Source organism: Lissotriton vulgaris, chromosome 11 (assembly GCF_964263255.1).
Source record: "Lissotriton vulgaris chromosome 11, aLisVul1.2, whole genome shotgun sequence".
In the NCBI taxonomy this organism is placed as follows: domain Eukaryota; kingdom Metazoa; phylum Chordata; class Amphibia; order Caudata; family Salamandridae; genus Lissotriton; species Lissotriton vulgaris.
The window spans coordinates 274,268,632-274,291,806 of NC_141699.1; the positions used below are offsets into that span (position 1 = coordinate 274,268,632).

Below are 23,175 nucleotides of genomic sequence, written 5' to 3' on the forward strand. Positions count from 1 at the left end.
GTTGAGCCAAGTTCTTACACCCTAGGTGTAAAATCCAGGCTGCTGGTAGACCCCCCTCCTTTCTTTTAATGCGCGGTTCACCAGCTCACTGAATTGCTCCACGTGCAGGCCTCCCTATCCCACGAACACCATCTTTGTCCCTGACTGAAGTGTCCTGGCCTTGAGGGCCTCTGAAAAGAAAGCTTTTAAACGGCGGACATTTGAATGCCCCATTACCCAAATTTCTCGCTGTTCCTGAGACCAAGAGTGCATTTGCGGCATCACCTTTGTTGTTTGCTTGTAGCTTGTCTGTCGTCCCCCCGGTATACCCGGTGTCCTTGTCTTCTCGTGGTTGGCGGCAGAAGCAGATTTCTCCCCTGAGTCACAGGTTGAAGAAACTGCAAGTAATGTGAAAAATAAGATAGGTAAGTGCACCGTCACTTGTCATGCCTGCTAAACATACCCAACTGTACATAGTACCCTGTAACAGTGCACTAACGTCACCTCCTCCCTGAGTCACAGGGTGAAGGAAATTGCAGTTGGCATGACAATTCTCAACAAACTACACTAAAGCATGTGCAGCCTCACATATCGCTTATAACAGTTAGAGGACCACCTACCGATCCTCTTGACTTGGTCTTCCCTCAGCCCCCTGGCCACTGCTTCCGTGGCTGCCCCTATTATGAACGAATGGGTCCCAAAGCTAGCTGCATCCAGCCTGGCATCTTGCACGGCCAGAAACATGACTCTCTTGAACTGAAATATAGTGAGGGGTGCCCCATCCCTATGTATCAAGAGAGGACCACCCGTTACCAGTGCCCATTGTGCCATAAATGCCTCCAGTCTGGCAACGGGGCAGCATGTATGATTCCCTGCCCTGTGTAGCACTATGCTCTCTCCCCTGGCTACCTGATTAGTTTTGGACCTGTGTATGGAAATCAGCACGGAGTCCCTGCCCTGGCTTACCCGTTCTATCTGTAGGCCACCCTACCAATCCCTTTTGTTCTTTGGTACTAAATCACTGATCCTTAAGGCGCCATAGAATGCGAGGCAGAATGCTGCCTGAAACAACACCACCTCACTTGCGGATTCGCAAACCCTCGACAGGGCTACCATTAGACTAGCTAAAGTTTCCAGCCCTACTAGTCTGCGAACATCGGGCCGGCCCCTGATCAAACCTATATATTTTTCTGAAATGTATTTATTACAAGAAAAACAAAACAAAAGAAAAAAAAAGATAAATAAAAATAATACTTTTTAATAAATTGAATGTTTCTGTCAGATATTTAGCATCCTTTTCAAAATAATGTATGAAGATTTTCATTGAGAAAAATATATAGGTCTGATCAGAGGTTTTTCCTCGCTTTGTATTTTTCCTCCTCCTCTGGACCTGAAATTAAAATTGGGAGAACTCTTCTCTTTATCTCTCAACATCGAGCCGGCCCCCCTGCAAGCGTTGCCAGCCTTTCAAAGCTTGGCGAACTACAAAATTCCTAGTGGGATTCCCATTTAATTTTTGGAAAGAATGATATTGCTGTGATATGTCCCCGGGCCCCCGCTACTGTGCGCCCCTGATCCCTCATGAAAGCAAGATACTCTACCACGGACCCAGGCTCAAGACATTTTTGCTCCCAAGTTCGCCCCTTCGTAAATACTCATTGTCCTGGGCACTAGGCTAGCTGCCACGAGGTTCGATAGTTGTGGGCACCAAGTTGCCAGAGCTGTTCTGGGAAAGGTGTTGGGTGTACCGCTGCCTCTGGGACGTGCGACCTGAATGCCTACATTTTAAAACTAGACAATGCGTCAGCTTCATGATTCAATATACCTGGAAAGTGCTTGGCTTTGAAAAGTACGTTCAATTTCATACTTCTGGTAACATGCCATTGCAGACCCAACCTCTGGGAAGCACTCAAACATGACTGCCATGTATATAGTGAAACCTGCAAAAGAAATACTTAGGAGTTTTCTCCCTCTTCTTTCTAGGTCTGCTGAAGAGACGGTCATTCGGGCATTAATTCTGTCTCGATTGGATTACGCTATTGCCCTGTACATTGGCATCCCTGGATATTCCATGAATAGACTGCAGGTTATTCAGAACGCGGCCACTAGGCTGCTCTTGGGTATCACTAAGAGGAGTAGTGTGCGTGCTCACCTCAGCGTCCTCAACTGGCTTCCTGTGGCGGAGAGGGTAACATTTAAACAGCTGGTGATTGCCCACCGAGCACTCTACGCTCACGGGCCCACCTATTCATAGAAACGGTTTTGTTTTTATGCCCCGCTAAGACAACTGCGATCTTCGCCCTTCTTTTAGCTAGGGTTCCTCGCTTCTCCGGACACAAACTGGGTGTCCGCTCTCTTGCTGTTAAGGCCACCCAGGCTTGGAATGCCCTCCCACTTTCACTGCGCAATACTCAGGACCCGCTACCTTTTAAGAAACTATTAAAAACTCATCTGTTCCTGTAAATGCTGGCTGCTCAGTCAGAGACTCTTCTTGGTTCCGCTCTGGGACTCTCCTCGGAGTAGCTATTGTGTGTTATAAAAGCACTGAATAATAACAATAACCGATCACAAATACAAGAAGTCATCAACAAACTATGGCTTGCATTCTATTCCCCGAGTCTGCTGCACCCTGCCGCTGCCTGAGACTAAGCCTCCCATTGGATAATTGTAGCTGCGGGCTGGCTCATGACTGAGTTGAGGCAAGGAATCTGCGAGAGCGCATTTGGCACTTGGGAGTGAGGGCTCTTGGGGAAGAATAAACAAAAGTAAGTGTGGACTTTCCACTTGCTGCGCAGCCAGAGTAGCATATCCTGCAGCCCTGCATTGCTGCTAGCCTCAACCTGCTCGATGCGGCTGTAAACCGACACACCTTTTGTGCGCCACGGGGTCACCTGTAGAACCGCAGCATGGCAATTGCTGAGCGTGCGTGAACCCAGTAGGCACCACAGCCCTACTTATGGGCATTGGCAGCATTACAGCTGGGGACAATGCCTGTGCTGTAGCAGGCAGGGTCACAGCAAGCTGAGCAGTGGATGCCACTGCTGCCGCCATCCCTGGACCTACCAATTACAGGCAGCACTAGCAGGGACATCACCTGCTGTGCTTGAGCAGCCGTCTGTTCCGCAATAAACCCAGTCATTCCGCACTGGTTACTATAGGCAAAAAAGCATTTTCATTTGGTGTACATTTTGTTTTTGCACTCGGTGTAGGTAAGAAAGTATAACATACCATCTTCCACTTCTTTAGGAATGACAACAGGAAAACGCAGAGTTCGAAATAGCAGGGACATGTACAGGCTGATGACAGGGGTGACAGGCAGCAGCGGTGTCATAGATGAGAGAGAGAGCAGGAGTAAAGAGGAGAAAGAAACAACAGGAGAGGAGCGAGATAAGACGGAGCTAAGTAGAAGAAAAGGAGAGCAAATCAGATACAAAGAGAAAGCAGCCATGATGTGAAGAAGAGAGCATTAAGAAGAGAGAAGATAGAATGAAAGGATGTAGAGGACAGGACAGAGGAAAAAAAAGCAGACCAATGATAAAACGGAGACACAGCTAATCACTGCTAGAAGAATGATAGTAAAGAGCCAAGATTGAGAGGAGAGAGCAGAGCATGGATAAAAGTGAAGAGGACAAGCATTTGCAATGCAATAGGTCTCGCATTAGGAAAGTTTGAGCTATTGGTATTGTAAATGGCAAAGTTTTTATTTATGTGTTGTTTTTGAAAATAGCGAAATTAATAGCTTTGTCATTTACAATGCCAATAGTTATAGCTTTCGCAAATGTGATACCTATAGCATTTGTAATGCAATATGTACTCCTCTGTAAATCTATTATCTTATTTATCATAAAATGCAACTGGTTTCCCTTCTTTAGACCTCTGCCTAACATATATATCATACGGGGAAATACAGAGCTAACCAGAACTGCCGGCGTACATACCACACATCTACAGGCGTGCTTTTAACTCTCACATTCCATTCCATCACAATGTTAAGCACACGATCATTAATAACTCGATAACTGCACTTTGGTACTCATCCTGCGCAACCTACAACTACTTCCCACAAACGCTCAAAACAAGGAACGCACCCTCCCAGCCACATTCCCACATGGTGTAGCTTACCATCCGTGCCAGTAAGGGCTTTAGCACTCCACGGAGGGGGGCTTCATCCTCTGGATTTCCATGTCATGCCCTGGCCTTGCAGCGCTGGTTGCTGGGGGCTCGCAGGAGGTGCTGCAAGGGGCGGGTCCGCCTCGGTAGCACGCCATCCCTGGGCTGCATAAAGCTAACCAGTATGCGCGGAAGTTTCTTTTCGAATCAGCAAGTCACCGTGCGCCGGGTGTGTGTGACTCACACAAGGTCGGAAACTGTAGGTGGAATGCCCAAACGGGTGCCTCTCCCCTTGCGGCACAACGTCCTTGTTTACTTTTAAAGCTAGCACAGGTAACAACCACGGGTGAAAAGAAACAGCTGATTGGCTGGCACAAAATGCAAGCTTTCTCCTTATCAGGCAATCGAGTATGGAGACGCGGGCGCTTCAGATCTAATCAGTATAACTAAAAATATTTATAGAGGGCACAGCTACCCATATACGGGCTTCCCGGCGCTAACAGCACACAGTCAGGGCATGTGGAAAGTATTACTCTGTTTGGGTGAAAAGACACGTTTTCAGATGTTTCTCAAAGCGGAGAAAATTCGGTCTCATCTTAAATGAATGAATAGTAAGTGTGTTTCAGAGTTTGAGACGAGGTAGCTAAAAGACCCGCCCTCCTTCTTTAGCCGCAAGTCAGAGTTTTAACCCTAGCATCCCCTGAAAGGTGGCTGCCCGTGGTGACCCTGGGCTCGTCGTCTCCATGTTCCTCGCTTCTTTCTATATCAACCGTGGAAGATAAGGGCTGCCCTCGACTGTATAAACAAGTAACATCACAAAATGCAGCAAAAAGGAGTGAGGAGACACGGTAGACAAAGGATGGTGAAGAGGGCATAGGTAAACAATACCGCAAGTCACCGCCTTCCGTCACTCTGCCGGCCTGCGACCAGGAAGTCAGGCAGGCCGGCGCGACAACAGGAAACAGGAAGTAGGAGGGCGGGAGCCTACCCCGCCTCCCACGGAAGAGCCGCGATTGCATGGAGCCGCCGTGTTTGGAACACCGGAGCAGGCAGGAGCCTACCCTGCGCCCCGGTGCCGAAGGAGGGAAGAAGAGTCCTGCTGCCGGGCCCTGCAGCTGAGGAGAGCCGCTGCACGAAGGAAGCCGGTGAGTGGGTTGCTGAGCGGGGGAGGGGGGAGGCGGGGGAAAGCATGTGCGCGCGCGAGTGCGGGCGGGCGGGCTGTGTGTGCGTGCGTGTGACTGTGGGGGAGGGGGGTGTGTGTGTGTGTGTGAGCGAGTGTCTGTGTGGGTTGCTGAGCGGGGGAGGGGGGAGGCGGGGAAAAGCATGTGCGCGCGCGAGTGCGGGCGGGCTTTGTGTGCGTGCGACTGTGGACGCGCGCTCCCGCGGTGAAAACTGCGAGCGCGTAACAGATTGGTGTACCGTTTTTCAGCATTCTCACTAACGGGCCACAATAGGTCTGAAGCAGACACCTCAATGCTCACGCATTGAGGGTGAGGTCTGCTCGACCTAAAAAAGGGCAGGGCTATAAAGAATAGAGGGCAAATCAGAAATACAGGGAATAAGGTAACACACCAGGTGTGACAAAGATGATAGAAAACAATTAGAGAGGTGAGAGGATAGACTCTTCAAGCAAAGACTTAAGGGACAGACAACAGATCAGGGTTAGAAGATGAGACTGAGGCAGTGAGAGTGTTGAAAGTGGGGCTCACCCGAGGAAGAAGTGAGCTGTGGCCTCCTTGGCAAAATTCAGCACCTGCACTTCTCTTTTTTTTTTTTTACAAATTAAGCTTAAGCAACTTCCACTAAATGTTCTGGAATCACTCTTCTTTAATTAAAATGGGTTACTGAAACACCTTTCACTAAAAATAAACAAACACATAAAGCTTTACCAAGGCACAGGTAGTTGAGGAACAAAGGTTTATATTTGCTTGTAGTTATGTTATGTTATTTATTCTTTTGTATAGCGCAACGGTTACTCAAAAAGAGTGTCCCAGCCGAATTAAGGAAACCTGTACTGGGGACTCTTTTGCCAAGAACCCGTTTCTTCTATGTTTTTTTAATGAATTTCATTCCCATGATGTCGATCTCATTCTCATGAAAGCCATTTTCTTTGAAAAATAGTCCCTTCTCAGTGCTTGTTCAGGATCACATACATACATTCATTGTAGGGAGGAACCTATTCTACACTCCCCTTCTTCAATGCTTCATATGCTTCCCTCCGTTCTTAACTACATTTTTTCTTTACATTAAAAAAACTTTGCTCCATCCAGGACACAGCACTGTTTAAACAGAAACTGAAGAACCACTTGTTTGCCTAATTTTCTCTCCTCCTTCTTTTCTGTCCCCTTTCTTCTCTCTCACCTGTGGTTCCGTGCCGGGACACTCATGAGTATCTGTGCGCGTTATAAATTATAATAACATAACAGATGCTACCCATGCCACTACCCACTAGGCCCAGTTGCACTCCTTCTCACACCCTAGTCCCTTTATTACTTTCACCCGGTTCTAATACCCTATTTCCAAGATCAGACATGCTTTTTGCTAACTTTATCATGGGAATTATTGCACCATTGTCCACCAGTGACCCCATTGGAAATTAGGGGAAATAGTGTATGCCTACCCCTCCAAAACAGGTTTTAAAGAGCACCTCTTGAAAAGGTGGGGCACCACTCAGATAACCTCTTCCAGAACACATGCTCCCTGTGTCCCAGATTGCAGTGAGCAGAGTCCAGGAAGTGGTAAGGAGACAGACTAGTGCTGTCTTTTCCCAAAAACAAAAGTTGTTAAAAAACGGTTTTCCCTTTCTATGATTACTGTCTTTGCCTGTGGTTGTTACAGTTTAAAATAGTAGTTTTAACCTGCCTGTGATTGCATATTTTATCACCTGGTTTGTGTTTTAAACTTCTGGTATTCCATGCCCATGATTGCTTCCATTTAACGTGTTGAATTGTGGGATTTACAGTCCAAACTCTGTAGTTTATCCCTCTCATTCCTGGTGACATTTCAGTTTTCTCTCTAAATTTCTCCTTTGCTCTGTGCTAAGACCTGTATGTTAAAACAGTGCACCCCCAGCCGCCATTTGGTGTTCACAAGCCAGTGAAACCAGCCCCCCTTCCCCAGCAACAGGGATATTCTACATCAGAGGGTGCTTCTGTGAGCTGTTTAAAATTTGTTTACTAGGGACTGTGCACATCGTTTTTTAGCCAGGAGAGGGAGTAAAGTTGTATTCAAACAGTTTTGTTAGATTTCAAGTTAGTGAGGCCTTTACCTGCAGAAGTCCAAAGTGTGGATTGAGCCTGTCTGTCTCCTAGGAGATTATGAACAGGAGAAGCAGCTTTCAACTCCCTGGCTAGCAAAACTTGTCTGAGGTCGCTAGGACCTTATATGGTCTGCTAGTGGTTGGTACATGTGTACACTGATTGGTGGTTGTATCTGCAATTGTCTTACAACCATTGATTTATAGACTGTGTTTTAAATGTTATGTGTTTATTTTACCAGTAATGTCATGTGATGCAATCAGATGGTGTCTTTTTCTGCGTAGCCATTACCCATGTCCCTTCTGGGATCTAATATTCTTTACGTTTAGCAAAGGGTTCGCACACTGTGCTGTCCTGGGCTTAATGTCAACCAACCAATACAATGCTCCATTTTGACAAATATTAATTAATGAACTATTGCTAGTTCGATTAATTTATCTGGGGTCGCATACAATATTTTAATAACCCAGGAGTTCTTCAGTGATTTCCCCGCAATTTTAATGACATCACTGATTCCCTGTAATTTAGCAGTGTCTTGAAATCAATCTATCGCTTTAGGCTTGCTGCTAATAGTCTGTCTATGGTGTCTACACGCGACAGTACGGTCACGTGACACGGTTTCCTTAATTACAGCCCATACAGGAAGCTCCGTCTGCCATTGCCGACACGAGCGGACGAGACGCCAGATTTACTTTGTTTTCGGTAAGCTGCCTAACTATGTCTACAAACGGCTTTCCGCAATCGTTCTTATCGTACCAATATTACAATATCCTGGTTGTGTCAATCTCTCCTCAGACGGTGCTCATTGAATAATCTCTGCACCACGAACCTCGAGGGGACGCCCAAAGCACTTCTCCACCTTTGGGTAAACTATGGGATTTTCCGTCCATTATTTACCCCGTTTTGTTTTACTCCGCCGAACTTAACGATGACCCTTTCCCCACAGATTCGTCCTTGGATCTCCATTGTCCAACGTCCCCGGGCCTTTATTCGATTCCTCCCTAAACGCCCTTCATGTGAGTCATTAATCGCTGTACTTGTATGAACACAATGCCCATTGGCCATCTCTCGCAGAGAGCAATGTCGAATTTGATTTAATTTCAGACCGTACGATCTTTTAAATCGTTCCTTAAAACAAAATTACATACTCCAGTTATAATGTAGTAATTCCTAAATTCCTCAACTCTAGGATTCGTAGTTTACAACTAACGAGGTAATCCGTCCACTCCACTATCTAAGTGATGACGAGCAACAATTAATTAGGTATGCTTTTCCCCGGACAGTGTGCTATTTCAATCATGCTTACTATGTTTCCGTACAAGTAGCTAAATTAAATTGAATCTACTCTTTGATATGTATTAAATAGGTTGCCTGCCCCCACCCTGTCCTGATGAAGACCCCCCAGCAAGGGCATAATCAATCCCTGCACAACCTGTTCTTTCTTCTATCAGCTTCACGCCAAAACTTTAACATTTATGTATTAGGTGGAGCATGTTTTTGATCTAGCGATGCATTGAATTAAAGGGCTTTTGTTTCTTCAAATTGACATACAAATGCGTCTTCATCACTGTCTGATTTTATTGTCACAATTCCCTATTCACACTATCCTCACCTTATCACTTTTCCCGTGTTCCCTGGGGCACTGTACAACCTTTTGAATGTTTATTGCTGGATACTATATCCAATCAACATCTACATTGTTAATAAAAACAGTGTAGATTCATTCAGTGTACCTCTATTTTTGAGTACAATTTTAATTGTTAATCACACACTGGGACACCTCGTCTCTCAGTACTGCTATGACCCAGGTCCCAGTGACTATTTTTGGGTGAATTCCCCCAGTTATACTCATCCCTGCTAAAAGGGCCAGGTTTTCAAGTTTCTGAAAACTCATCCGCGAACTTGCATCACCAGGCTGAGAAGTGGTGCTTTCAGCGTGAGCTTTGTTACCAACTCTTATATTATCCAGTCCACTCTGCTTGGCTTTTTTGTCCTTGCATCTTTTCTCTGCAATTTCTTCCTCTTGTAGTTCGCGTAACCCAAGTCTACCAGCGCTTCCCCGATTGCCACAGTCCATTAACATCTGCTTTTCCTCCAGTGCCCTTTGAAGTAACACCTGTTTTAGACCCTCTGTTGTGCCAGAATAGCTTGCAATTATCTCTCGAAAAATATCCTTAACATTACACTGTTTCTTTACTAAAAAAAAGCAAGAGAAAAAAAATTACACAAATAGCAAACAAAATAAATAACTAGCATTACAACGGCTAAGTTATTTGAAGCATTTATACGTAGGTTTTGAAACGCATCCATGAAAACTGCCAGTGTTTCAGAAGATGTGCTGCTCTGAACACTACCCAGCTTGAGGAACGTGACCAGGATTCAACAATAGAGCACACATTCATTTAGTAATGAAATCTCACTACAAGTTGCAAGGACACAAGTAATGCTCAACAATATACAGTATTCACATAAATAAATGTGGATAGCCTTCTTTGATTGACAACTTTTCAGTAGATCGAAAACTGTTCCATTTGGTCGAGAATCTTGAATACACGCAGGTGCACTTGGAACCAACATGGGACCTACAATACACGGGCAGTAGTTTATTTTTCCTTACGCCAAAGAACTTGCTGGAAAACACATTTTTAGGCTTTTAGCAATTTTCCACAACTTACACAGGCACGCACTACGTCACACATTCACAAAAATACACATGCTCAAACACAAAAGGTGCATATTAAACAAGCAGGCAGGCTGATACAGACAAACATCAAACACACATAATGTACACACATTGCAACGCAGGCATTCATTATAACACGTACGAAGCACACACATGCAGGGAGCTGCGTCTGAATTTGGCCCCTTAACGAAAACTCGTGCTTTCCGAAAAATGAGGAAGCTGGTCTGGGACGGAAATTGAGCAGCTGGGACCGAGAGCAGAGGATCGATGCTGCTCTTTTTTAAGAAAGGCAGCGCTATGAATGGGGGCTCTGACCCAGGATGGGCGCGTGCTGATATAGGGTGGAGCTTATCCCTATGGACTAACATCTACCCCCTGGTAGCAGCTGCAGCACTTTCCTGAGTATACGCTGGAATCGATGAAGGAAGTGGAGTTGGAAAAATTAAGAGACTGATGCAATCCATCTGTCCCTTTTATGGCCATTGCACTCACGGCGGTCTTCCTTCTTGCCGCAGAACAATGACGTCACTTCCGGCGCTCCCGGATGTGCGTAGTGGTTTTTGCAAGGGGAATCCACCAGCTTCAGGTATATGCAAAGGGGAGAGAGCTGCTCTCTATTGAGGACCTGCGGTTCGAGTTGCAGCCAGCTGGCAGACTGATGGTTTACAGTAGGTGATTTTGGTATTGTGTTCGAGGCAGCTGTGCTTTTTAAAAATGTATTTTAGTATTGTGATGGAGTGAATTCGGCAGTCACCATGACGACAAAGCTTGTTTTCCTTTGCAAGACCTATTCCTCGGGCCATGAGCAGGTCTGTCCGCAATTGTTTAATGAGTCTATGTGGTATATCGCTATAGTATTCTCGTGCTGTACAGCACGAGGGTACGTCTCGTGTTGTATTTGTTCAACATGTGTTCTCGTACTCCATTTGGTTCCAGCTCTCTAGACAACGACAGTCAGTTGCCTGGAGTTGAGCGGGTGCGTTCACCTGTGGGTGTCTTTTCTGAGATTTAAAATAAAGATTTGAAGAACAGAACATCTTCGAGTATTATTCAAACTTTGCAGTCTAACAATCGGATTCAACTAAACTATGCGTTTATGGAAATACTCTATGAAGGAAGTGCAGCCTAGTGGTACAGAACTGGCGCGCAACACCCATTGGACACAACGGGCTTCAGCCCCCCCCCCTCTCCTCTGTCCAGCGATTCCTGTTCCAAAGGGATGTCACCTCTGAGGTCCTCTCATTGAGAAACTGGCACTGCGAAGAGTGAGGACATAAGCTGCACCTCCACCCCACAAAATCTGAAGTAATCACCTAACAGCTAGTTTGACTTAGCCGGCAAATGGGACATGTAATTAAAAGCTCATGGGGAAATCTGGTGCTAGAACGTATGACTTCCTATCCAAGAGAACATTTGGGCTAAGAGTTCTTGAAATGAGTTGCACGTCTGATGAGTGGGGTAAATATAAGAGATCTGCCCGGTTGCCTATTTAATGTCTGTCTGGATTATCCAGGGGAGCTGTATACATTAGAGATCTCCTACAATGAGGAGGGGGTGCCGAGAGAGGTGGCGCAAGTCCTTACTGCATATCGTAACTCAGATTAAAACTGTGTAATTGTGATTCCTACAGATTTTATATAGTATTTCATTTTGCTGTGAGATTAAAGTGCTTTCCTTTATAAAAAGATAATCACTGGGATGGGAAATATGTTATCGTGTTAGTTAGTTGATTGTTGAGTTCTGAGCTCTTGTTTTTCAAACTACCTACCTGAATAGCTTGACTATCAACCTTGGTACTCCAGTGCGGAAAGGGTTATACCTGGCTCACTTTGCAGAGCCTTAAACATCACAGCTGTGGCCCAGTATACCCTGGAATTCCCCAGTGGCCCATCTGAACGGTTCTGACGGATTTTACCATAATTTAAAGGATTGAGCCACACAGGTAGCTGTGAGTGGTTTAATACTGGAGATATTTTCCGGTGCTAGTACTTTGGGGTAGTTTGAGATGAATTTACAGATTTAGTCAAACCTTAAACCTTAAACATTTCTCAGTAACTATCTCTGAAAAACTCACTTTAGTATGCCATTATCTGAACACCACGGTCTGTGCTACTTTCTTCTGTTTTAGGGTAACTTTATCACATCTTTAATCTATAAATTCAACTAATTTATCAGTAATTTGCCAGTAAAAATGCAATTTAAGCCACACACTACCAGTTTCAGTCCCTTGTTTTCCCATTGCACGTTTTCTTGGTAGAAAAGAACATCAGCAGCACTTCCAGAAGCAGATTGTGTTGACTAGTCAATATATATCCAATATGTATTTCTGCTCATTGTTTTCCACTTTCCTGTGCCAACAGTAAATAACATAACTTTACTTATTTGTTTAAGTAGCATTACTACAACAGCTGTCTCGGAATTTAGTGAGCATATTTTTGTTTTCTCTGTAAAATGGCCTGCATATGGACGTAGACTATAATGGCACAGAGAGCAAACAAATAAAAAATGGAAGTGCAATGCCAGTTATTCATATTACATTGGGATTTACCTTCGTTCAGTTTTTTGTTTCATTAACTTCTCAGATGCTTTGGAAGCATACAGAAATATAAAGAAAGTAGAATTCAGGACATGAACATTCACAGAAATCCGTACTTATTTAGGTCTGTAGAAAAGTTAGCCCAAACCTATAGTAAAATGTATCAATAACTGGACAATTGATAGCAAACATGTACAGTAACATTTCTCTGTTTTGGTTGACTAAAGGAATAAGGAATATTTAAGTGCTCTGATTGTATATAGCGCAATTTACCATTTTTTAAAATGCTTTTCAAGTAAATTGTTATACACAAGAAAACCTTCAGTGTGAAGGCACAAAGAAAGCTCGTTTCCCCCCATTTCTTTAAAAGAAAAAAAAATATGGTGGGGGGGGGGGGTTAAGGCAGAACATTTTTCTGTTTTAGGCCAAATGAACTTTTTTTTTTTTTAAACACCTTTATTAGAATTGTACACATCATACACAGCTTCCCGCCTACAACCCACCTGGGCAGGCGAAGCGACAAAGTTGGAAATAGTCGAGCAGTTGGTAAGACAATGTACACAGCTTGATGCCGTTAACCCAGGGGTACGGCAGCGTAAAATCACAGTGCGACCATTAAGCTAAACGTGAGTCAGCAGCTGGGCCGTCCTCGCCCACTTGCAAATGTACCCCAGAAACGTAAGGGGGGGGTAGGTCACGCAGGCCGGGTGCTGCACAGACAGAAATGCAGGTGTATTTTGTATTTTTTAAACTCTCCAAACTCCCCGAAAGAACCTCCAGACCCACCCCTGTCCTATCTGTCCACAACCCCACTCGATGTCTGCAAAGGTTCGCCTAGGCCACGTCCATGCCCCCTCTCCACTTCCAGGTTGCAATACCCTTGGGGTGTGTCAGGAGAAGACTCACTCCCATCACTTCTTCTTAAATCGGAGTCTACCACTCGTCACCTGCCTCGTGACAGCCGGGTATCTATACTCCACCCGGCCGTCCCCCCTGCCCTTCAGTCGACCTTTTCTCCGTAGTGAAGGCTATCCTTGTGCATCCTCTCCCTCGGCACCCTGCGTGTCCGCTACCTCCTCCCTAGCATATCTAAAGGTGTTATACAAACCCCAGAAGGTTTTCGGTCTGCTGGTGGGGGGAAGTAGCTCACTGTAGTGCTCCGCTTGCGTGCAACAGTACACCATGTCTCTGGCCCATCGTTTTTTAGTCGGGGTCGGACCTCTCATCCAACACTGTGCCACCGCGCGTCTCGCCAGTAACAATCCCATATCCGCCAATCGTCTACATGCCAGCGGCAGAGGTTTCGAGTAGCCCAGCAACGCCAGAGCTGGATCAACCCGCAGTTCGTGTTCTAGTATTTCACTGAGTTCCGAGAAGACCGCAATCCAGAACTCTTGTATCTTGCGGCAATTCCATGCCATATGTAGGAAGTCTGCCACCGGTGCGTGACAGCGCTCACATTCTGGAGATTGACGGAGGCCATAACGGTGTAGTCGTTCCGGAGTGTAATACACTCTCTGCAGAAATTTGAAGTGGATTAGTCTGTGTATTCCATTCAGAGACACTTTTTTTGTATTACTACAGCAGTACATCCACATTGCGTCATCTATATCTATTTCCAAGTCTCTCTGCCAGGCTAACCGGGCTTTGGAGGGTTCCTGCGCCCTGTGTGAAGTAATGCACTTGTACAGATGCGTCGTCAAGTGCCGCTGGGGCCAAGTGAACTTTTGTAGTTCCTAGATATTTGTGTGTCTCCTAATAGTGCACAACAATTTTTACTTTGGTGAAAGTAAAGATCTGGACAAGAAACCCCCAAAAGGAGGGCTGTGATTGTGGTGGCAAAATACTATAGAAGTTTAATGTTGATCAGTTTACCAATCAAGTATTGATATGTTTGAGATACTTTATTGCAACAAAATTATACCAGGGTCGTTGAGAAGAGCAACGTGGCAAGAATAACTGTTATGGGTTCAGCATTTGTAAGCAAAATTTACGTTGTAAAAGTAATTTTAAGGTTATGTCTAGTTAAAGAATAGTCCCTTTTACTTTTGGACTGGACAAAGAGACCTTCAGCCTTAACAGTTCAGCTGCTGATCTCTGAAAATATACATAAATGATTGCCAGGTCATCACCCATATGGACATGAAGTATGATCAGAGGGATTTGTTTAATAAACAAGAAGGTACGGGAGAAATTGTGAGCCAAACTACAGAAATCATAAAGAACCTAGGGTTTATACTAAATGCTGACCCAATTAAAAAGCCACTTTTAATATAGTTAGTGTGGCTAGTTTCTTTAGTTTAAAAAACTGAAGAATTCAGTTCATTTGTTTATCTCCTGTAGGAGAGCAGTAGTCCTAGCTATAATACCTTAAAACTAAATTAATGTCAATTCACTTTCTTAAACTTCTTCTTTCTTTAATGACATTCGAATCCCTGGCTTGTACTCCTGCCAACCAGTGCATAATTGTCGTCTTTCTCACAGTGGCGCTGGTATTCAGTAGTGAGGTCCAGGCCAATCTCTCGCTTGTCTCCATCTCTCTCATTATAGTTTACAGATACCTCAAGTTTATAGTTTACAGATACCTCAAGTTAAGGATGTCAAACACATTCTCAATATCTATAAAAAGCCTTGCTGTTCTGGGAAAGGGTTCCTCGGCCCGTCCAGGATACAGACCAGTCACCTGATGTGCATTGTTGTATGACAACCAGGTGTAAATTCACCCCAGTCTGTGTCAGTTGTTGCATTTGCAGGAGAAGTCAGATGGCCACGACCTAGTTCGGTGTTTATTGAGCACTGAAAGGGGCATATATGATTCTAAATCTACTGAATCTCTGAATAATTTAGATATAGATAGTTAAATGGGTTCTCTAGTAAGCAGCGCTCCCTGTTGGTAGCATTGAATACCTGAGCCAGTATCGGAATTAGCAGATCTTTATATAGTGCTAAAAAAATTGGGCTGGCAGACCATCAGATCTGAGTGTTTTACCCTCCTACGTTAATTTGATCTCCGCTTTGATTTCTATGTCTGTAATATTTTCTCGCAGGGCATTAGCTATGTCAATGCAAGCCTGCCCCATCTATGTAGTCTTGCAGTGTGTGGTCATCAACCCCCTCTCGGGACATATATACACTTTAGTGTAATAGTTTGCACAGGCTTTATCTCAACTTTGGAGTAGACCACGTCTCCTTACGTAGTTCTGGCATCTATAATATGAGTTCCCCTTTTTATCTGGATTGATTATCCTTGCCCCATTCACGTTTGTGCCTTGAACAAGTATGCTGTTTGTTCAAAACCCATCAACGTTTTCTGAGTGTGCACGTTTCTCCCTTTTCTCCAGTCACATCTTCTGTTGTCTGGGATGTACATGTGTATCTGTCCTTCTCTCCATCTCTCTCAGCTTCTCCTCCTGTTTTTTTTATTTCTTTTGAGAGTGTTGGCCTTATCCTACGTGTTATTGTAATGCAATTTCCTCATATGATTACTTTTAAAGTTTCCTATTCGAATAGTAGGGAGGATGCAGCATCCCTAGTTTTCCTGAATGAGCTCTGTATTGTCTTGTGTGTCTGCCTGGTCTTCTACAGTTGCAACTTGTAGTGCCATGCAGGTAAGACTGCTGTGGTCAGCCGAAACATACAGTCACTAGTGAGGGGTTGTGCGGCTGTTGTTTTGAACAAATACTGGGCATACACTATTGCTGTATGTAGGCGTGGTGAGCGGACTATCTTATCTAGTATAACATGTGAGTCGTGTTAGGGTATGTAAAATGACGGACGGCTTTCCAGGAGGAATAATTGTAGAATGTTTATCCACTGTAAGAGGTCTGTTCATAATGCCATATATCTGACCAGTGGTGCAGTTAGGAGTTATGTTAACTGCATACACCTACTCAGCATTATATTGTACTAACTACATTCTGGAAATTTGGTAAGCCAACTGTGAGTGATGGAAGCCATCCTCACATCTTGGGCGCTGCTCTGTTTAAGAAATGAAAAGCACTGATTTGGTGTAGCTCTCTACTCATTTAAGGTGTGGCTAGAAAATTATCTACTTATATCTTGGATGAAGAAGCTTGATAAGAAGACTAATGTCTGATTGTTTGTTTCACAATTGGCTAAGGACATTAGCATCCCTGTAAGTCCCTAGTAAATGGTACCTAGGGTATGGCTTCTAAAGAGGGTCCCTAAGGGATGCAGGATATTTTATGCCACCCTAAGGGGCCCATACACAAATTCCACACAGACTGCCATTCAAGGCTATGTGACGTGGTGCAAACCATGTTTCAAAACATGACGCACCCTTGTGTGCCATGCCAAAATCACTGCAAGGGCTATAAGTAAGTCAACCCCACAGCAGGTCTTGCATCCCTAAGGAAGGGTGCATTAGGGCACATGATGCCATACCTGCATGAGCATATCTGCAGTCCTGCCAATTACCACACATCAGGCGTTAGACTAACACCTTTTAGTGTGGTGCTCTGCATCACCGCACTAAAATGCATTGCCACGCATACTGCATAGTCTCAACTGTCACAGAATAAGCGCTGAAAATTGAGATGTGGCAGCTGACAGTAGTCGCTTGTGGCCTGCGCGCTGCTCCCGCAGACTTGGGGCGCTGCTAGCAGCTGATCAGGCTCACAGATTGTGCTGCTACAATATATCTTTAACATTGTAATTTGAGCTGCGCTGCAGGCCAGGCACTGAGTCACTACAGACTGACGTCGGGGCCCGGCTGGGTAGTGCCCAATAGCTAGAGACAGCTGGGCTTTGCCTGTCCCAGTCAGGTTGTGCGTTTCTGGCCAGGGTGGGACTGCCTACTAGAGTGCAGGGAGTGATTTGTGAGGAAGCAGCGGTCAGGACTGGCCAGATGCTCACTGGTTTGTGTCACTGGTGGCCAGCTTGAGCTGACTTCAGTCGCCGACGCTCCACACACGCTGCTGACTGGCGGCTCTGAAGATCAGAACACTGACAGTAAGTAGGCTACCCAGCAACTTCAATAGTCGCTTAACTTTCATTTTATAATATTAAGTAACTCCATGATCAAATTAAGTTTATGGGGAGAACACACAATCTCATATGATCCCTCCATGTAAACCACAATGAACTGGCATAAAGACTCCTTAGATTGTTTTTTCCCCATACGGGTCAGAGAGGGTGTGAAGCATGGCAGGAAATTAGCACTGATTCATCAGAAATGTGATTTATTATCCCAAACTTTGTACTATTAGTTTGCATCCAGGGAAGTGGGAGGGCACATGTGAATGTAGCACTACAAGAAGTTTCTTGTTGCTCAGATGGGTGTATTTTCTGATCTTAATATGTTTCCCTCGTCTTCATTGCTTGATTTTGCTTGCGAGAAAGTGTCACTCATAGTTGTTGAATGTCACTCATAATTACATTGGAATTATGAAAATGTCACACATAAGCAATCTGAAACCTTGGCAGCTGTGGATCTGCCCTTGTATTGTCTAGTTCCTCTGCGGGACAGTACAGGTGAGCAGGGAAGCTATCTTCTGGTATGTACTGAGCACTGGTCAAAACAAGTTTCCCAGAGACATAATGGCTGCACTGAAACCTATGGTGTTTGGTATCAAACACCTTGTATTATTAAACCCACACTGATTCCAGTGTTAATTTATTAATACCTGCACCCAGAGGGTATAGAGGTACCCCCTTAAATCCTACTAATCCTAATGCAAGGAGGAGTGTTGCACCTCCACGTTAGTCACACCTCTACGGTGTGCTACCAGAAGTGAACAAGAACATTAGGATTCCACCTTCTTGGGTGTTGGAATTAGGAACTCCAGGACAGGGTAATTCTGACTTCCCACAGGAAGTGGCTACTACCCTTCACTCCCCTTAATGTCCTTAAAATAATATTTAGGTGGCCCCTAACAGCAGCAAAGCAGATTCAACTACTGGGAACTGAGAAATAGCGAAGGACCAAACAGAGATAGAACTGAAGACATGCACCAAAGATTGACGCAAAACCCTGCCAGACTGCTTGCACTTCGACCAACGCTTGGACCGACTTTGTCAAAAAGCTGAACACCCTCCGAAAACACTGGGAAAATTGCCCAGCCCCTCAACAACAGGAAAGCTCCCTTGGTGTAGCGGAGCAGTTCCCCTGCATCTACAGGCACCGCAAAGCATCTGCTGGTCCACCGTGTTGCTAGCCTTCTGGCTCACCGAAGGAGCAGAGGGACAAAAGAAAGGTCTTTGTGGTCAAGGAGGTCAGATCCGTCTCCTTGCCAAGTATGGAGACACCAGGACCCACCCAGCACCAATACCCTGGGTACCAGGGAAGTTGCAGCAAATAAGGCTTGTTGGTTGTTCAGTCTGGACTCCAACATCACAAAGCGGGACCTACCATCGAAGGGCGTTGGGATCCACCAGACCAGTGTCGAAAGTGACCCTGCTGCCCTGTTTCCTCTCTTCACCAGTTCCCTAAGAGACCCAGAGTGAGCTTGTGACCAACTGTGAACCGACTCCTCAAAGCACCCCTGCAGCCTGAGTCCAAGGAAGGTTACAGTGCCAACTTGGGCCTGAGACCCTCAGGAGCTGAGACAACCCTTGGGTTTAGCCAGACAGAACCCCCACTTGCTACCTGCAGCCTCTTTCTGCAGGGACCGAGAACCGTGAGTGCCTCAACAGCGCCACCCTGCCAGACAAAGCCAAATTGCACACAAGCACCCCAGCCTGTGTGGACCGACGTTGTCCCTGTATGCCCAAGACCTGAGCCCCACTGAGTTCACCTGGACTGGCCCCCCAGTCCCCACTTGCAGCCTCTTTTCAACGGGGCATCCAACGCCGAAAAGCACCTCTGCACCCGGGCGCCCCAGAGCCGACTGTGGTGACTTGTTGGTGCTGTCTTGGACCTTGCCCCATACTTACCTTAAGTCCTGAAGGACTGTCCTGTACGTTGTTGCCATGTGACAGAATGCAGTATGTTTCCCCCACATAGGATAACCTTACCGCTTTATAGATACAACACAGTGCATTTTCTAAGTCTTGAAAAATCACTAACTTAAGGTACTTACTTTATTACGATGACCTCGGTGTCTACATTCAAATAAAAATCTGTTATTTTTGTAAATTGATGTCTGATTTCTTTATTAAGTGCGTGTCTACATAACTGACACAGTATGCAATAAATGCTTAATACCATCCTCCTTTTTGCGTAAACTGCTCACCTACACTACCACAAAAATAGAGCATTTGATATTTTTATTTTAACCCCTATAAATCAGTACGGGTCGCCTGGACTCCCTACCCAGTGTACCTCATTTTGGTGCACTCTATAGAAAGCTACCTTCCTACACACACCTGACTTGGTTAATGTTTTTGGTTGGTCTTCGGTCCAAGAAGGCAGTATAAAACCATCACAGAGGTAATTGGGGGATTCCAAACGCTTAGCAGTGTGAACAAGCTGGAATACAAAGGCCGGTCAACTATTCACAGACTCGCTTAGAGGAAATCTAATAATGAAGCAGGCAATCTCTGAAATGTAGGTGCAACACTCTAAACCAAAAGGCATAATTTTAAATAGACTGCTTGTTGTCTGGTGTAAACTAACGACATTTACTGAAGCCACTTGTACTTGACACACATGGTGCTGTATGTGAATTAGAATACGAGCAGTGAACGGCTTTTGGGGAGAATGAACAGTTGCCAGATTCTGAGGGCATACTGCAATTATGGCAGTGGGGCACTTTAGAAACTGTGTGGACAGTCTGAAATCTGTGTGAAAATATGTGAGAAAGAAACTGAGTGAGGAGGAACAGATGGTGTCAGCAAGAGAGTGACCATAGGAGAGATTATTAGAAATGGAGGATTAATGCCTGGGTGAATATGAAATAGGGAGAGAGAAGGCAGAAGACAAGAGACTGAGAGAAAAAAGAGCATCAAAGAGGAAAAGAAAATCAAGAGAGAGGTATTTGTGAGAGGAAGAGTGGAAAGAGATAAATAGAGGAGAGAAAGAGAAAGAAGTGAAAGGGCGACAGGAAGTGCGAAAGGGAGAGAAATTAAAATATAGAGAAGGTGAAATATGAGGAAAATCATTGGAAACCAGGGAGTAAAAGCAGCAAACGAGTAAAGTGGAGAAAGTGAAAACTGACTGAGAAAACAAGGACAGAAGTGAAATATTAACATCTTTTTGTGACATTTGTAATAAAGCTTGAAACATTGAGAGAACATATTTGAACCAGTTGTTGTTGATTGGTTGCACAGATTGATGTTGTGGTGGCGCTGAGTGATGTTGTGGTGGCGACGAGTGATGCTGTGGCGTTCAGTGATGCTGTGGTAGTGCATAGTGATGCTGTGGTGCCCCTGAGTGATGCGGTGATGGTGCGATAGATAGAGTGAGGGCAATAGATAGATAGAGGGAGGGCGATAGATACAGTGAGGGCGATAGATAGAAAAATAGAGTGAGTGCAAAAGATAGATAGAGTGATGGCGATAGAGTGAGTCCGATAGATAGGCAGATAGAGTGAGGGCGATAGATAGACAGATAGAGTGAGCGGGATAGATAGATGTGTGTGTGTGTGTGATTGTGTGGTTGTGTGTGTGTGTTTGGGTGTGCGGTTGGGTGTGGTTGTGTGTGTGGTTGTGTGGGTGGGGTTGTGTGTGGCTGTGGTTGTGCTGGCGATAGACAAGGTGAGGGCGATAGACAAGGTGAGGGCGATAGAGTGAGGGCGATAGATAGAGTGAGGGCGATAGATAGAGTGAGGGCGATAGATAGAGTGAGGGCGATAGATAGATAGATAGATAGATAGATAGACAGATAGGTAGAGTGAGGGCGATAGATAGATAGATAGATAGACAGATAGGTAGAGTGAGGGCGATAGATAGATAGATAGACAGATAGGTAGAGTGAGGGCGATGGATAGATAGAGTGAGGGCGATGGATAGATAGAGTGAGGGCGATGGATAGAGTGATTGTGTCGGACTCCATCCTGACTGTCTTCAGGGCTGAGGTGTCACATGAAACCTTAAGCTTTTGGCTGCTGCTTCTGCAAGCTAAGCAGACAGAAGTCTCCGTGATGTTTTTGTTTCACTGTAGCCTGCAGCACTCCTTCAGCAGCTTTTCCTCAAACGGATGCTGCATGCTTGAAGGCATCCGCTCATCTGCGACTGCCATAACCTCAAAAAACAAGCATTTGAATTGTGATAGGACTGGCATAGAGTGGGTCATGCAACGCGGCGCATCTTCGCAGCTTTAGGCTGGAAAAGCTTGTGGGTAGGGTCCAGTGGTGATGGTATGGGGGGGTGTGGGGCGGGAGCAGCAAGACGGAGACATGCTGGGTGGGAGGAGAAAGGGAGCGAGTGAAAGCACGACAATTATTGTGCATTTGAAGCTAAGCAGTCAGAAGTCTCAGTGATGTTTTTGTTTCACTGTAGCCTACAGCACACCTTCAGCAGCTTTGCCTCAAACTGACGCTGCATGCTTGAAGGTATCCATTCATCTGCGACTGCCATAACCTCAAACCAGACTAAATAATATATAATAGATGGCATAGGACCAGTATCTTGTGATTGGCTGCCTCAGAAGTCTTGTCCCTGTGATGAGAGTTTTGGGAAGGCACGTTTACAGATGTCAGTGCAAGATACTGGATCTCCACAATACAGACATATCTTTGTCACGATAGGGAGAATACATGACGGCCAATTAAACATCTTATTTGGAACAAGTGTACAAAGACACATGCATCCTCCTATTACTGCAAGGAAAAAGTCAAATCCGATGCCACTGCCATAGGACAGCTACGTTAATGTAAGGAAACATTGCTTCCTCGCTCATAAATTGCATGTTGCAATGACTGCAGAGCAAACAACTCTGCACATTATAAGACTGCTTGAACATGATTATTGCTTGACGGGTTTTACTCCTTGTGTCCAGGTAGATAAATACCTTTGTTTAGAACAGCTAAATATGAACAAACAGTATGACATAATAGTCAAAAGCATAGAAAGTGGTTTGCTATTGATAAGCAGTGTTCAGAGAGCAGAGGGACTTCGTGGGCCACTCGATCCTTCGTATCCCACCAGTTCTGGCTATTACCACACTGAGCAATGGCAATAAATAGCTTTATAAATACCTTCCCCACACAACTGTGTGGTGTGTGTGCGCGCGCACACATATAACATAACGTGCATTTGTAAAGCACACTTTCACCCAAGGGTATCTTGCCGTTGAATAACATGTTTATTGTTACCCAACTCAATGGTACCCATTTCATCGACCTCAGAAAGATGAAAGGTTGAGTACATGCAGGGGCCTGCATCCATAAGCACATGCGCATATGTGTGTGTACAAAGCACACATTGATAGTCACGTTATGGATGCCTGTATAGTTAGCTATAGGTTATATGCCAATTAAAAGTTACAGAACTGAGTGGGGTGGAAGACACTCCACACATCATTGGACACAGTTTATAGTCTCAAGCCACCTAAACACAGACAGGAACCCCGCCCGGGCCTGTACTGACATTCATCCTTCTGACAGAAGCCCGTCTCCAAGGCACACCATGTAAACATTGTAACCGTGCAGGGCAGCTCGGAGTTTCCAGTTATCCATGTAGTGCGTCTATCGCATGTCGAGCAGGCTCAA

At 45.1% G+C, this 23,175-nt stretch overlaps 1 protein-coding gene across 4 annotated transcripts in view; it reads left to right on the forward strand.

The window, feature by feature from the left end:
- The first annotated feature begins 10,563 nt into the window (after window positions 1-10,563).
- The window catches only part of THOC5 (THO complex subunit 5), a 388,784-nt gene continuing 376,172 nt past the window's right edge, over window positions 10,564-23,175 (forward strand). For all 4 annotated transcript variants that reach the window (XR_015300896.1, XR_015300897.1, XM_086943231.1 and 1 more), the window contains exon 1: window positions 10,564-10,697. The gene's annotated coding sequence lies outside the window, so the exon portion shown is untranslated. The remainder of the gene's footprint in view (window positions 10,698-23,175) is intronic.